The sequence below is a fragment of the Ranitomeya imitator genome, chromosome 7 (assembly GCF_032444005.1).
Source record: "Ranitomeya imitator isolate aRanImi1 chromosome 7, aRanImi1.pri, whole genome shotgun sequence".
NCBI lineage: Eukaryota > Metazoa > Chordata > Amphibia > Anura > Dendrobatidae > Ranitomeya > Ranitomeya imitator.
This window is the reverse complement of record NC_091288.1, coordinates 183,593,124-183,610,715: the sequence shown is the minus strand read 5'-3', so window position 1 is coordinate 183,610,715 and position 17,592 is coordinate 183,593,124. Positions and strand designations below refer to the sequence as shown.

General features: G+C 44.3%; 1 pseudogene; it reads left to right on the top strand.

Annotated features, from left to right (window-relative positions):
* The first annotated feature begins 1,342 nt into the window (after positions 1 to 1,342).
* LOC138645819 (zinc finger protein 585A-like) overlaps positions 1,343 to 17,592 on the top strand; it is a 70,995-nt pseudogene continuing 54,745 nt past the window's right edge.

Genomic DNA, 17,592 nt, shown 5'->3' with positions numbered 1-17,592 from the left:
AACCTCCGTAGTCAACCATACAAAATAGTTGGCCGGGCCCAACATATTACTACATATATTATAATGGAAATCACATAGTCTTCAGTACAGTGTGATGACTCTGTATAGTACTCTATACAGTATAATGGACTCACATAGTCCTCTATACAGTATAATGGGCTCTACATAGTCCTGCATACAATATAATGGGCACAAAATAGTCTTCCATACAGTGTAATGACTCCACATAGTCCTCCATACAGCATAATGGCCACACATAGTCGACATTACCTATCATGGGAGAGAATCATGATGAAGGCACAGCTGTATGACCTCAGGTTAATGAAGCTGCACACACACCAGGGATTACGGGTGCCACTTTCAAAGAATAACAATCTGTGTTTCCGTTAAGAAAGCAGATAGGCACAAACAGTCCCGTGCAACAAAATCCTTTATTGTGGCATCATCATACCAACAGCAGGCAGATAAAATGATGGAGCAATTACAGACGACGATACATTGCACTTCAACAGGTCATATGTAGGACAAAGCTCACAGCATATTTATATGCAGCCATTGCCCTTGTCTAACCCACTCCTAAGGTGCCCCCTGCCAATTTCCAAGAGGTCTCAGGTACTTAAGGCATTCCCACCATAGGGGAATGCATGAGCAAATTTCTCCCTCAGTTAGTGTCTTGCTACTGAGCTGCCAGGTCCTGTCCTGTCTCTGCCTTTCTGGGGCTGCATACCCAGGTCTGAAGCCTTTTCCAGTTCTTGTTTCCATGTCTGTCTTAGTCTGTACTCTGGTCTATGTCTGTTCCTGTTGTCTCCTTGCCTGTTTGCCATACCCATTCAGCTGTGCGTTCCCTTGTGTTCACTCCCTCCAGCTCTGCTCAACACAACCTGTGGCTCTGCGCCTCTCTGTTCTGCTTGCTGCAAATCAGCAGCTCTGCTCCGTTCTGTGCACCTTGCGGCTCTGCTCTGTTGATCTCCTTGCGGCTCTTCTTTGCTTGCTGCAAAACCCATGACTCTGCTCTGTTTTGCTTTGCTGCGCACCTTGCGGCTCTGCTCTGCCCACCGCAACCTGTGGCTCTTAGCCTCTCTTCTCTGCTCGCTGCATTCTATGGCTCTGCGCCTTTCTGCTCTTGAATCCGCCTCCAGCGGTTCTGCTCTTGACTCTGCCTCCATTATTTCTGCTCTTGGCTCCGCCTCCTTCAGCTCTGCTCTTAGCTCTGCCTCCTGCAGTTCTGCTCTTAGCTCCGCTTCCTACATTTCTGCTCTTAGCTCTGCCTCTTGTGGTTCTGCTTTGCATCTGCTCTCTGCGGTTCTGCTCTACTTCCATTCTGCAACCTATTGGTCAGATTCCTACCTGTTCTCATATAACCTCCTGTCTGAACAGGTCCCTACCTGTTTCCATATGCCTTCCTGTTTCCATATGCCTGCTTGTATTCCGGTCTCTACCTAGTCAGTACCTGTCCTGCCAGAGTACCGGCCGTGTCCGCCTGTCCTGCCAGAGTACTGGCCGTGTCTCCGCCTGTCCTGCCAGAGTACTGGCCGTGTCTCCGCCTGTCCTGCCAGAGTACTGGCCGTGTCCGCCTGTCCTGCCAGAGTAACGGCCGTGTCCGCCTGTCCTGCCAGAGTACCGGCCGTGTCCGCCTGTCCTGCCAGAGTACCGGCCGTGTCCGCCTGTCCTGCCAGAGTACCGGCCGTGTCCGCCTGTCCTGCCAGAGTACCGGCCGTGTCCGCCTGTCCTGCCAGAGTGCCGGCCGTGTCCGCCTGTCCTGCCAGAGTGCCGGCCGTGTCCGCCTGTCCTGCCAGAGTGCCGGCCGTGTCCGCCTGTCCTGCCAGAGTGCCGGCCGTGTCCGCCTGTCCTGCCAGAGTGCCGGCCGTGTCCGCCTGTCCTGCCAGAGTGCCAGCCGTGCCCACATGTCAGTGTCTCAGCTGCGTCCGCCTGCCAGAGTGCCAGTCTTGCCCACGTGTTAGTGTCTCAGCTGAGCCCGCCTGCCTGTGTCTCGGCAGTGCTCACTTGCCTGCCATTGCCTCAGTCATACCCACCTGCCTGCCAGTGTTCCATCCCCCAGTGGGATCAAAAGCCACAGCCAGACACCACCTTGGAGTGGTACCTGGCAGCTACATGCCGCACAAGCCTGACCTCACCATCAGAGGCTCTAGTGAACACCAAGGTAGCTGCTTAGTCACGCCCCTTCCAGGTTAGTCTGATTTGTGGCACAGTAGGGCCACAACTCCCCCACGCTCGCGCCAACCAGTCAGAGTGTGAGCGTTACACACCATCTAGTATAATTTGCCTCACATAGTCCTCTATTCAGAATAATGTTCCAACATAGCCCATCATACAGTATAATGGCCCCACATAGTCCTCCATATAGTATAATGGTCCCTACATTAAAAAAATAAATACTCACCTCTCCCCAGTGCCCCACTTCTCCACAGCGAGCACTGTGGAGCAATTCACTGATCGGCACAGCGAGAGCAGAATAGAGATTTTATTGGACCTGCTGCACTGAGATGGCAGACGCAGAGGGAGAATGATGGCTAACGCTCCCTTCTTCACCATTGCTTTCAACTGCATTGGCATCAAGGATACAAGTAAATATAAAAAAAAGGGTGGATGACTTTTCTAACAATGCATTTATATCAGAAGTGAATGCCATAAAAAAACTGCTAAATTGCTTCCAACCTCACAAAAAATAGCATGAGCCCCAAAAATAAAATATTACCAGGTAAAATATTCCTCAATTTATGTAAACTTAAAAATGAAATATGAAAACAAAATAATGAAGGAAATCACTGCCATAATGCAGTTACTTACAGTGACGCCTTCTTCTATCACTACACGCTGCCGTACTGGCAGCCCCAGTGATATAGGAGGCAGAGATGTCAGCATCTTTTGGGGGCTCAGGTGCATCATGAACTTGTTGTAAAAGCCTCCATCTAGAACATTCCACCTGAGTTTTCTTTCTGTCTGTTACTTTTACATTATTACTTTCACAGCTTTGACATCCAGCCAAATATCTGAAGAATATCAAAGCTGAAGCCATAATGGAGAAAGGAAAACGCGATCTGCGATATGATGAGTGGTACAAAGAGGACGTTCCTACAGGTAACTGCCCCAGTGAGGAGTCACCATTAAATAGAGCAAAGAAGAGTCAATTTCTCCTCATTCACCGGACTAGAAAATTTTAGGCTTGAAGTTATATGTTATGTGTTTTCTCACCTTTTTTGGCCATAGATTCCTCCATTCAGCTAAAATACAGATTATATATGACTGAAAATGTAATAAGACCGGTTACATAGCTATATGTAATAAGACCAGTTGTGTATCTATAACTTAGATCTAAGCAGGGCTGGAGTTAGACAAAGTGGGGCCCTGGGTAAAGTTTAAAGTGGTGTCCTCAATGCTCACAAATTGCACCATCACACAAACATTTCTGTTGTATTTACATGGGCTGAGTTCAGGCAGCTAAACAAGCATGATCGAAAATATTGATGTCGCTCCATGCTTCTTTCCCGGCCTCTTTTGGGTATGTTCCAACTTTCAGTACTTGGCAGCGCTTTGGATGCAGCACATGTCCACTGCTGGCTATTGAACGTAGGTGATTCCGCATGTTTTCATTGAACCGTTCGGATTCACGGCATCCAATACATTGTACAAGTGAAATTTACCTTGCTGAGGCTCCTGTCTCCGCAAGATGAATAGACATGCAGCAGTCTGGAGAGACGTGACTCATGTCGGTCTCCATGGTGAGCTGCGGGCATCGATGCACGCATAGTGGGCATGGGATTTCTTGAAATCCGATCCACTATGCTGTTTCATCTGGATGCTGCACAAGTACACAGCGTCCAACCTGTATCATTTACTGACCATGTTAACCTACCCTAACGCACGGCTGAGGAAGAATGATTGGTACAGATAGTCCTCGATACAGTATAATGCAGGTCCCATATAGTACATATAGTAAAATGCAGCGCCCCTCACAGTATACTACAGCCCCCCTCATAGAGTACAACAATGCCCCCTCATGGCCATGACTTCCTAATACATGACCATATGTCTCCTCTGTTCTGCATGCAACGGTCATCGATTGTGTGAGACGGACACCACCCAGTAGTACTGACACCTGAGCATTTCTCTAGGCACAAGTTACGCAATATGATCAAGTCCTGCACTCTGTCACATGGATGATGGGGTGCCAGTGGTATAGAATAGGCATAATTTGCACAGCACACACTAAAACATGCAATATGGAAGCCAAAAGCCAATTATTATTTATCATTCAACAAAATGGGGAGAAAGAAAAAATATTCCGACATCATGAGTCAGTGCTTGTTACAGGCTAATATCTGCCTGTGTAAATGAACCCTTAACCCCTTAATCCCATATGACGTACTATCCCGTCGAGGTGGGGTGGGCCTTAATTCCCACCGACGGGATAGTACGTCATAGCGATCAGCCGGGCTCAAGGGGGGAGCGCGGCCGGGTGTCAGCTGACTATCGCAGCTGACATCCGGCACTATGTGCCAGGAGCAGTCACGGACCGCTCCCGGCACATTAACCCCCGGCACACCATGATCAAACATGATCGCGGTGTGCCGGCGGCACAGGGAAGCATCGCGCAGGGAGGGGGCTCCCTGCGTGCTTCCCTGAGACGATCGGTACAAGGTGATGTGCTCACCTTGTACCGAGCGTCTTCTCCCTGCAGGCCCCGGATCCAAAATGGCCGCGGGGCTGCATCCGGGTCCTGCAGGGAGTACTTCCAGGTCAGGAGCAGGCTGCAGCTGCAGCTCTGTAAGCCTGCAGCGATGTGAGTGAGATCGCCGATCTTAGGCTACCGTCACACTATACCATTTTGATCGCTACGACGGTACGATTCGTGACGTTCCAGCGATATCGTTACGATATCGCTGTGTCTGACACGCAGCAGCGATCAGGGATCCTGCTGAGAATCGTACGTCGTAGCAGATCGTTTAGAACTTTCTTTCATCGCTGGATCTCCCGCTGTCATCGCTAGATCGGTGTGTGTGACACCGATCTAGCGATGCGATCCAGCGATGCGTTCGCTTGTAACCAGGGTAAACATCGGGTAACTAAGCGCAGGACCGCGCTTAGTAACCCGATGTTTACCCTGGTTACAAGCGTAAAACTAAAAAAAAGCAAACAGCACATACTTACATTCTGGTGTCCGTCAGGTCCCTTGCCGTCTGCTTCCCGCACTGTGACTGCCGGCCGTAAAGTGAAAGCAGAGCACAGCGGCTATGCTTTCACTTTCACTTTACGGCCGGCAGTCACAGTGCGGGAAGCAGAGGGAAGCAGACGGCAAGGGACCTGACGGACACCAGAATGTAAGTATGTGCTGTTTGTTTTTTTTTAGTTTTACGCTTGTAACCAGGGTAAACATCGGGTTACTAAGCGCGGTCCTGCGCTTAGTTACCCGATGTTTACCCAGGGACCTCGGCATCGTTGGTCGCTGGAGAGCTGGTCATATCGCTGGTCGTGATCGTAGGTAAATCGTATAGTGTGCTGTGCAACTGTAAGATCGGCGATCTGTGATGTCCCCCCCTGGGACAAAGTAAAAAAGTTAAAAAAAAAAAATTTCCACATGTGTAAAAAAAAAAAAATCCTAAATAAAAAAAAATTATTATTCCCATAAATACATTTCTTTATCTAAAAAAAAAAAACAATAAAAGTACACATATTTAGTATCGCCGCGTCCGTAACGACCCAACCTATAAAACTGTCCCACTAGTTAACCCCTTCAGTGAACACCGTAAGAAAAGAAAAAAAAAAAGAGCCAAAAAACAACGCTTTATTATCATACTGCCGAACAAAAGTGGAATAACACGCGATCAAAAAGACGGATGTAAATAACCATGGTACCGCTGAAAACGTCATCTTGTCCCGCAAAAAACGAGCTGCCACAAAGCATAATAAGCAAAAAAATAAAAAAGTTATAGTCCTGAGAATACAGCGATGCCAAAATAATTATTTTTTCTATAAAATAGCTTTTATCGTATAAAAGCGCCAAAACATAAAAAAAAAGATATAAATGAGATATCGCTGTAATCGTACTGACCCGACGAATAAAACTGCTTTATCAATTTTACCAAATGTGGAACGGTATAAACGCCTCCCCCAAAAGAAATTCATGAATAGCTGGTTTTTGGTTATTCTGCCTCACAAAAATCGGAATAAAAAGTGATCAAAAACTGTCACGTGCCAAAAATGTTACCAATAAAAACGTCAACTCGTCCCACAAAAAACAAGACCTCAGATGACTCTGTGGACCAAAATATGGAAAAAATATAGGTCTCAAAATGTGGAGACGCAAAAACTTTTTTGCTATAAAAAAAGCGTCTTAGTGTGTGACAGCTGCCAATCATAAAAATCCAATATAAAAAACGCTATAAAAGTAAATCAAACCCCCCTTCATCACCCCCTTAGTTAGGGAAAAATAATAAAATTAAAAAAATGTATTTATTTCCATTTTCCCATCAGGGCTAGGGTTGGGGCTAGGGTTGGGGCTGGGTTAGGGCTAGGGTTGGGGTTAGGGCTAGGATTGGGGCTAGGGTTGGGGTTAGGGTTGGGGCTAAAGTTAGGGTTAGGGTTGGGGCTAAAGTTAGGATTAGGGTTGGGGCTAAAGTTAGGGTTGGGGCTAAAGTTAGGGTTAGGGTTTGGATTATATTTACAATTGGGATTAGGGTTGGGATTACAGTGGTTTCCCCCACATATGGGGTATCGGCTGTTGTGACCTGGTGGTTAGGAGCACCCGGAATGACCTGATGGTTAAACTCACAGGACAAGCTCTGGGAAGTGGGAACTTTGCTGACCGCAATCCCTAATCCTATCACACACACTAGAAATAGCCGTGGAGCGTACCTAACAGGCCTAGACGCCTCGGCACAGCCTAAGAACTAGCTAGCCCTAGAGATAGAAAATAAAGCCTACCTTGCCTCAGAGAAATTTCCCCAAAGGAAAAGGCAGCCCCCCACAAATATTAACTGTGAGTTAAGATGAAAGTCACAAACACAGAAATGAAACAGGTTTAGCAAAGGGAGGCCAGACTAACTAAATAGACTGAGGATAGGAAAGGTATCTTTGCGGTCAGCACAAAACTACAAAAGACCACGCAGAGTGTGCAAAAAGACCCCCGCACCAACTCACGGTGCGGAGGCGCCACCCTGCATCCCAGAGCTTCCAGCTAGCAAGACAAAATCATGAAAGCAAGCTGGACTAGAAAACCATGAACAGAAAATAACAAACGGGGACTTCGCTTCTTGCAGGAAGAGACAGGTCTCCAGAAGATCCAAAAGCGAACTGAACCAGCACAGGAACATTGACAGCTGGCATGGAGTAACGATCTGAGTGGAGTTAAATAGAGCAGCCAACCAAAGGATAAACCACGTCACCTGTGTAAGGAACCTCAGAAGCAGCAACTTCACTCACAGCCACCAGAGGGAGTCCATGGACAGAACTCGCCGAAGTACCATTCACGACCACAGGAGGGAGTTCGACAACAGAATTCACAACAATCGGCGTACTCAGGACAAATTGGACAACAACTTTTGGGGTCCAATTTATCCTGTTACCCTTGTGAAAATACAAAACTGGGGGCTAAAATATCATTTTTGTGAAAAAAAAAAAAAGAATTTTTATTTTCACGGCTCTGCGTTATAAACCGTAGTGAAACACTTGGGGGCTCAAAGCTCTCAAAACACATCTAGATAAGTTCCTTAGGGGGTCTACTTTCTAAAATGGTGTCACTTGTGGGTGGTTTCAATGTTTAGGCACATCAGGGGCTCTCCAAACGCAACATGGCATCCCATCTCAATTCCAGTCAATTTTGCATTGAAAAGTCAAATGGCGCTCTTTCCCTTCCGAGTTCTGCCATGCGCCCAAACAATGGTTTACACCCACATATGGGGTATCAGCGTACTCAGGACAAATTGCACAACAACTTTTGTGGTCTAATTTCTTCTCTTACCCTTGGGAAAATAAAAAATTGGGGGCAAAAAATCATTTTTGTGAAAAAATATGATTTTTTATTTTTACGGCTCTGCATTATAAACTTCTATGAAGCACTTGGTGGGTCAAAGTGCTCACCACACATCTAGATAAGTTTCTTAAGGGGTCTACTTTCCAAAATGGTGTCACTTGTGGGGGGTTTCAATGTTTAGGCACATCAGGGGCTCTCCAAACGCAACATGGCGTCCCATCTCAATTCCAGTCAATTTTGCATTGAAAAGTCAAATGGCGCTCCTTTCCTTCCGAGATATGCCATGCGCCCAAACAGTGGTTTATCCCCACATATGGGGTATCAACGTACTCAGGAGAAATTGTACAACAACTTTTTGGGTCCATTTTCTCCTGTTACCCTTGGTAAAATAAAACAAATTGGAGCTGAAATACATTTTGTGTGAAAAAAAGTTAAATGTTCATTTTTATTTAAACATTCCAAAAATTCCTGTAAAACACCTGAAGGGTTAATAAACTTCTTGAATGTGGTTTTGAGCACCTTGAGGGGTGCAGTTTTTAGAATGGTGTCACACTTGGGTATTTTCTATCATATAGACCCCTCAAAATGACTTCAAATGAGATGTGGTCCCTAAAATAAAATGGTGTTGTAAAAATGAGAAATTGCTGGTCAACTTTTAACCCTTATAACTCCCTAACAAAAAAAAATTTGATTCCAAAATTGTGCTGATGTAAAGTAGACATGTGGGAAATGTTACTTATTAAGTATTTTGCATGACATATCTCTGTGGTTTAAGGGTATAAAAATTCAAAGTTGGAAAATTGCGAAATTTTCAAAATTTTTGCCAAATTTCTGTTTTTTTCTCAAATAAACGCAAGTTATATCGAATAAATTTTACCACTAACATGAAGTACCATACGTCACGAGAAAACAATGTCAGAATTACCGGGATCCGTTGAAGCGTTCCAGAGTTATAACCTCATAAAGGGACAGTGGTCAGAATTGTAAAAATTGGCCCGGTCATTAACGTGCAAACCACCCTCGGGGCTTAAGGGGTTAAAGAAAACCTGTCAGCTACAAAAACGCTCTTTACCTGTAGATATATTGGTAACCTGTAGGTAAATAATATTTAAAGCATGTTAGGCTGTTTTACTGGGAAAGTGGCTACCGGGAGAAATTGAAGTTATAATTTCCCTGCAGCCGCTCACTTCAAGTCATTGAGGTGTTGCATGGAGCTATAACACAGAGAGGTGACTCCTGAAGAATCAAATCGAGTGGCTGCAAGGAGAGTATAATTTCATCAATGAGCACTGATTGATGATATAGGAATTTGATTGGGGCTTATTAGCTTTCATTTTCATATAGCAATAATGATTTGTTTCCTTATCTCATGGCTTTTTTAATAATGCAGTATATCCTCAATTTACACTAAAGGGATGATGTGCTGTCGACAATGATCATTTTTATTGTCATATGAATTATGCAACCAATCACAAATGTTTTATTTGATGATTGCACTGGCCAATGACTGAGAATGAATATTAGTACAATTGATTCTTTGTGGAATCATCACATTATGCAAATTACACTTTAGTGAGTTAATAATAGAACATTGCTACACACCTTGCAATTTGTATGTAACTTTTTTATGTTTACTTTTCTTAATGTTTTACATTTAGGTAAATATAAGTATTAAGGTTATTTTGCTCAAAAATTAAATCAGATTTATTCTTGGCAGATGGCCGTATCGGGAGCTCCGAAAGACATCTCACATGTTTGGATTTTAAAGCAGATGATTGTAGAATTGCACAAGTCCAATATGAAGAGCATGGCAACATCTCAATCATGGATCCTTTTAAAGTACAATGTCCTAATTCATCACAGACTGTTGAGAAAAATAAAAGTTGTGAAATAAGTGTGGAAAATAAAAGAACTCCCACAAAGAAGAAGCCATTTTCATGTTTAGAATATGAAGAATGTTTTACAGAGAAATCGGTTCTTGTTACACATGAAAGAATTCACACAGGAGAGAAGCCATTTTCATGTTCAGAATGTGGAAAATGTTTTACACATAAATCATCTCTTGTTGCTCATGAGAGAATTCACACGGGAGAGAAGCCATTTTCATGTTCAAAATGTGGAAAATGTTTTAGTCAAAAATCATTTCTTCTTAGACATGAGAGAATTCACACAGGAGAGAAGCCATTTTCATGTTCAGAATGTGGAAAATGTTTTAGTCAAAAATCATTTCTTGTTACACATGAAAGAATTCACACAGGAGAGAAGCCGTTTTCATGTTCAGAGTGTGAAAAATGTTTTAGTACAAAATCACTTCTTGCTACACATGAGAGAATTCACACAGGAGAGAAGCCATTTTCATGTTCAGAATGTGGAAAATGTTTTAGTCAAAAATCATTTCTTGTTAGACATGAGAGAATTCACACAGGAGAGAAGCCATTTTCATGTTCAGAATGTGGAAAATGTTTTAGTCAAAAATCATTTCTTGTTACACATAAGAGATTTCACACAGGAGAGAAGCCATTTTCCTGTTCAGAATGTGGAAAATGTTTTTCAAAGAAATCATCTCTTGTTACACATGAAAGAATTCACACAGGAGAGAAGCCGTTTTCATGCTCAGAATGTGGAAAATGTTTTACAGATAAATCATCTCTTGTTACACATGAGAGAATTCACACAGGAGAGAAGCCATTTTCATGCTCAGAATGTGGAAAATGTTTTACACATAAATCAAGTCTTGTTACACATGAGAGAATTCACACAGGAGAGAAGCCATTTTCATGCTCAGAATGTGGAAAATGTTTTACACATAAATCAAGTCTTGTTAAACATGAGAGAATTCACACAGGAGAGAAGCCATTTTCATGCTCAGAATGTGGAAAATGTTTTATAAGGAAATTTCAACTTGTTACACATGAGAGAATTCACACAGGAGAGAAGCCATTTTCATGTTCAGAGTGTGGAAAATGTTTTACACATAAATCAAGTCTTGTTAAACATGAGAGAATTCACACAGGAGAGTAGCCATTTTCATGCTCAGAATGTGGAAAATGTTTTACACATAAATCAAGTCTTGTTAAACATAAGAGAATTCACACAGGAGAGAAGCCATTTTCATGCTCAGAATGTGGAAAATGTTTTACACATAAATCAAGTCTTGTTAAACATGAGAGAATTCACACAGGAGAGAAGCCATTTTCATGTTCAGAATGTGGAAAATGTTTTACACATAAATCAAGTCTTGTTAAACATGAGAGAATTCACACAGGAGAGAAGCCATTTTCATGCTCAGAATGTGGAAAATGTTTTATAAGGAAATTTCAACTTGTTAAACATGAGAGAATTCACACAGGAGAGAAGCCATTTTCATATTCAGAATGTGGGATATTTTTTTCAGCTGAATCTCAAATTGTTAGACATCAAAGAACTCATATTGGGAAGAATGCATTTTAACCTTTTAGTGACCAAACCCTATTTTTCAAATCTGACATGTTACTTTGTGATTATAATGATGGAATGTCCCACATTCCAGTTATTCAGAGTATGTTTTTCCTGACATGTTATATATATTCAAACTTTGAATGTTTTACCTGTAAACTGCATAGTTATACTACATAAAAAAGTTAAAATATTTACCTTATGTCTTCTACTGTATTTCAGCATAATTTTGGGCTATTATCCTAAGTCATGTGACATGGCTCGTTAAAGGGTCGTCATTGACTTGTAAGATTGCTACTTCCAATAGGTGGCACTAGAGTTTTAGTTCTCTTCCTCTCTGAAAAGACAATTTGCACAATTAGCATAATTTTTCAAACGTCCTTTCATTTTGGTAGAAAGTTTAAAAGTTTAGCAGCAGTTTTTCTTTATTTTAGGGCAATGTATGAAACTTATATTTGTAGAGACCTATTCAGTTTTGAAGTGACTTTGAGGAGCCTATATAGTGGAGATTCCCCAAAAGAGATGACATTTGAAAAATAGTAATCCTTAAAGTATACAACACTGCTGTCACTAAATTTGTTTACCCTTCAGGAGCTTTATGAGAAATGAAGCAAAGCCAAATTAATAAAAAGAAAAATTGTGGTGATCTCATGAAGTTTGTGCGTGAAGGTCAGGAGTTGTGTACAGCCATTACTATGTGAAAGGACTATGGGGTCCATCTTAGTGTGTTGGGGGGACTGTGGAGAATATTATCATACTGTGGGAGGGGATATCATTTTGCATGTGGTGGAGCTGTAAGGGTTACAATCATACTTGGTGGAGGAAACGTGAGGGCCATTATTAACTGTGTTTGGGCCTCTAACTATATCATGCTGTGTGGGAGGGTTCTAGTTGCCACCTATATACAGTGATGGGGCTGTGAGGCATCATACTGAGTATAGGCAGCTGTGGGGTTATTATCATCATTTTCCAATGCATGGAGCTGTGTGCAGTCTTAAGGTACCTTCACACTGAACGATATCGCTAGCGATCCGTGACGATGCAGCGTCCTGGATAGCGATATCGTTCAGTTTGACACGCAGCAGCGATCAGGATCCTGCTGTGCCATCGTTGGTCGGAGCAGAAAGTCCAGCACTTTATTTCGTCGCTGGATCTCCCACAGACATCGCTGAATCGGTGTGTGTGACGCCAATTCAGCGATGCCTTCACTGGTAACCAGGGTAAACATCAGGTTACTAAGCGCAGGGCCGCACTTAGTAACCCGATGTTTACCCTGGTTACCAGCGTAAACGTAAAAAAAAAAAAGCACACTACATACTTACATTCCGGTGTCTGTCCCCTGGCGCTGTGCTTCCCCGCACTGGCTGGGAGAGCCGGCTGGCCGTAAAGCACACGGGTGGTGTCACCGCTCTGCTTTACGGCTGGCCGGCGCTGACAGTGCAGGAAAGCACAGCGCCGGGGGACAGACACCGGAATGTAAGTATGTAGTGTTTTTTTTTTTTAACGTTTACGCTGGTAACCAGGGTAAACATCGGGTTACTAAGTGCGGCTCTGCGCTTAGTAACCCGATGTTTACACTGGTTACCAGGGGACTTCTCATAGTTGGTCGCTGGAGAGCTGTCTGTGTGACAGCTCTCCAGCGACCACACAGCGACGCTGCAGCGATCGGGATCGTTGTCTAGATCGCTGCAGCGTCGCTTAATGTGACGGTACCTTTAGGCTATAAATAGATAAGAACGCCGACCACAGATATTACCACCTTGAGAAAGACACTGTGTCGGAACGCGTGGGTCCTTTAATCCTTCCCGGAATGTACCCTTGCATTTAGGACCATGAGGACTTTAGTGGACTTTTGGACGGTATAGGGTGAAGTATGAATAGCATGTATGCTGGGTATTGCTCTATGTGGCATGTTTAGCCTCTCATTTTGAGGATATAGGGGAGCACATTTCTGGATGCCTGCATCCCTGTGTACTATAGATCATATAAATCCACACATAACATTAGGGATTTTTATGTGCATCTGGGTACTAAATGCCAATATCATCAGTACCACCATATACAAATGGTATATACCTGGGTTTTCTATAGAACATTTGTAATTTGGGCTATTTATGCCAAAATATTTTTCTCAGGTTAAATCCTTGTTATTGGGGTATCAGTTGCCCTATTGTCCACTCTAGTCTTTGTTAAATGTCTTGTATATAGAATGTGTATTGGGTAACAAGGAGCATACTGTGGTCTCTCCTTATGCAATGGTGATTTTCAGCCGGGTACTATGTGTATATTTATCTATGTTCTGTCCTCACTAGATGAGGCAGGCTCATACGTAGCTATACAGTCAGCTAAACCGCTATACCCGGGGTCCAATAAGGAGACTGTGGTTGAGTCTGTGCTTTATTAAACGTAGTGGTATATTGATGCGGTGAAACTGTGAACAATGATATACATAGAATCAGTGCATGGTATAGAACAGATACATAATACACATGATATACATTATGCATAACATTTAGAAAGCTAGTAACTGAACTGGGAGTACAACTGGCTAGGCTAGGCTAATATGGAGCAGAAATATCTACAGAAAGCATGAAGACATACCGGCAATGCAATCGCAAGGGGGATGAAGTGAAGCGTCTTTCCTTGGAAGCAAACTGAAGAAAGTGAAAGGAAAAATGGAGGGAAATGGAGGCTGAGCTACCATAATGCATTGCAAAGGAGGAGGAGAATCAGACATGGATAATACAAACACAGAAGATTGAACTGCCAACATAACTCTGACCGCTAGAGGGAGCCAAAGCACTAAAAACAAATAAAGATATGAACAAATTGTATGATGGAGACAGAACAATCTATTTTCTGTATATTGAATCTAAATATGATATTATTCGGATCTAACATATATCTTCCAATGTGGAACAAGTTTTAGATGTTTTTAAAATAGTGTGTAATGTCTGTTTTTTTTGGTGTGTAAAATAAAATATACATTTTTTTGAAATTATCTTTGCTATCTGTGTGGTGATCCTACATTCATGTGCATGTACCTTTTCTTTTCTCTTTGGCTGTTATGATTATGTCCTACATGCATGGTAGTGATCCCAGATAATTACTATTACTATAATATTATGTGATGGTGCCCTCTTAAAAATTTATATTTCATGCAGTCTTAGGCCGGCGTCACACTAGCGAGTTATACGGACGTATGAGAGGCGCAGAAAATACGGATTGCATACGGTACACTCAGGGGTGGATTAAGGGTAGCCAGGGCCCCGGGCTGTCCAGACACTGTGGGCCCCCCGGTCATGTGACGGGGGTCATGTGACGTGGGTCATGTAATGGGGGTCATGTGACGGGGGTCATGATATACCCAAACCAGATTATTCCAGAAAAATGGCCGGGCCCTACTCTACTGTAACCTATTAAATATTTGTTAAAATCTGCAATACAATTTAGGTATATTTTGACCAATAATATCACATACAAGGAACAAATACCACCGCACCATGACCAGACCACAAATTACAACCACAGTGATCGAATTATATCACATACAAGGAACAAATACCACCGCACCATGTCAAGACCACATATTACCACCACTTGGTGACCAAATAGCACATATAAGGGACAAATACCACAACACCATTTCCAGACCACATATTACCACCACATAGTGACTGAATACTACAATACTCATCAGTAATAAAAATTTTAAAAAAACAATACTATCACCATAAGTGCCAGTATTCACAGGAGATCTGTACTTAGTATGCAGTGTCTGTGTAGAGGTAATACAGAGATCACTGGTGGTATTATACACAGGAGCTCTGTATATAATGTATAGGTAATACAGTGATCACTGGTGACATTGTACACAGGACCTCTGTATATAGTATACAGTGTATAGTGTCAGTGTATAGGCAACACTGACTCACCAGTGACGTCTCTAGGTGAAGTCCTTCATCTTTCATCCAGCACAGACCGCCATCATTTCTTCCAGCCAGGACTCGTTTCTGCAGGAAAAAACACAGTTATCTCGAGCTCCGCTTGCAGAACACATTACTTAATTTTTCACAACTTCTACATTACACCACATGAAGAAAAAAAGGGGACATAGTGTCACTCTACACAGTAACAGGACCGCCCCTCCATTTAAAACAGTATACTCAAAAAATAAAATAAATACATCACTGCAGTAATAATATCCCTTAATTAGCCCCTATGGTAATAATATTCCCCACCCTGGCCCCGTGTGTCTTATTCCTGGCTCCAGCCATATGTTCTCGCATCCTGCCCTCATGAGTATCCATTCTACCCCATATGATCTCCACATACTGCCCCATCTGTCGCCATCGTATCCATCCTGCCCCATGATCCATGTCTTTCATTCTGCCCCATGTCTCCAATCATTCCCCGTGTCTACATTCTGCCCATGCCTCTAGTCCTGCCCCCAGTGTGTCCAGCAATCTGCCCCAGTGTGTCCAGCATATTACCCCCAGTGTGTCCAGCAATCTGCCCCAGGTTGTCCAGCATATTGCCCCAGTGTCCAGCAATCTGCCCCAGTTTGTCCAGCATTGCCCCCAGACAGTGTCTCCAGCATATTGCCCCAGTGTGTCCAGCAATCTACCCCAGTGTGTCCAGCATATTACCCCCAGTGTGTCCAGCAATCTGCCCCAGTATGTCCAGCATATTGCCCCAGTGTGTCCAGCATTGCCCCCAGACAGTGTGTCCAGCAATCTGCCCCAGTGTGTCCAGCATATTACCACCAGTGTGTCCAGCAATCTGCCCCAGTATGTCCAGCAATCTGTCTCAGTATGTCGAATTGTCCAGCATTGCCCACAGTGTGTCCAGCAATCTGTCCCAGTGTGTCCAGCATTGCCTCAGTGTCTCCAGCCAGCATTGCCCCAGTGTATCCAGCATTGCCCCAGTGTATCCAGCATTGCCCCAGTGTCTCCAGCATTGACCCAATGTCTCCAGCATTTCCCCAGTGTCTCCAGCATTGCCCCAGTGTGTCCAGCATTTCCCCAGTGTCTCCAGCATTGCTCCAGTGTCTCCAGCAATCTGCCCCAGTGTCCTCCAGCATTGCCCCAGTGTCTCCAGCAATCTGCCCCAGTGTCTCCAGCATTGCCCCAGTGTCTCCAGCATTGCCCCAGTTTCTCCAGCATTGCCCCAGTGTCTCCAGCATTGCCCCAGTGTCTCCAGCAATCTGCCCCAGTGTCCTCCAGCATTGCCCCAGTGTCTCCAGCAATCTGCCCCAGTATTGCCCCAGTGTCTCCAGCAATCTGCCCCAGTGTCTCCAGCATTGCCCCAGTGTCTCCAGCAATCTGCCCCAGTGTCTCCAGCAATCTGCCCCAGTGTTTCCAGAATTGCCCCAGTGTCTCCTGCAATCTGCCCCAGTGTCCTCCAACATTGCCCCAGTGTCTCCAGCATTGCCCCAGTGTCTCCAGCAATCATTTGCCCCAGTGTGTCCTCCAGCATTGCCCCCAGTGTGTCCAGCAATCTGCCCCAGTGTCTCCAGCAATCTGCCCCAGTGTTTCCAGAATTGCCCCAGTGTCTCCAGCAATCTGCCCCAGTGTCTCCAGCATTGCCCCAGTTTCTCCAGCATTGCCCCAGTGTCTCCAGCATTGCCCCAGTGTCTCCAGCAATCTGCCCCAGTGTCCTCCAGCATTGCCCCAGTGTCTCCAGCAATCTGCCCCAGTATTGCCCCAGTGTCTCCAGCAATCTGCCCCAGTGTCTCCAGCATTGCCCCAGTGTCTCCAGCAATCTGCCCCAGTGTCTCCAGCAATCTGCCCCAGTGTTTCCAGAATTGCCCCAGTGTCTCCAGCAATCTGCCCCAGTGTCTCCAGCATTGCCCCAGTGTCTCCAGCATTGCCCCAGTGTCTCCAGCAATCATTTGCCCCAGTGTGTCCTCCAGCATTGCCCCCAGTGTGTCCAGCAATCTGCCCCAGTGTCTCCAGAATTGCCCCAGTGTCTCCAGCAATCTGCCCCAGTGTCTCCAGCAATCTGCCCCAGTGTGTCCTTCAGCATTGCCCCAGTGTGTCCATCAATCTGCCCCAGTGTCTCCAGCATTGCCCAGTGTCTCCAGCAATCATCTGCCCCAGTGTGTCCTCCAGCATTGCCCCCAGTGTGTCCACCGTTATCAAAAAACAAAACAAAAAAACAAACAG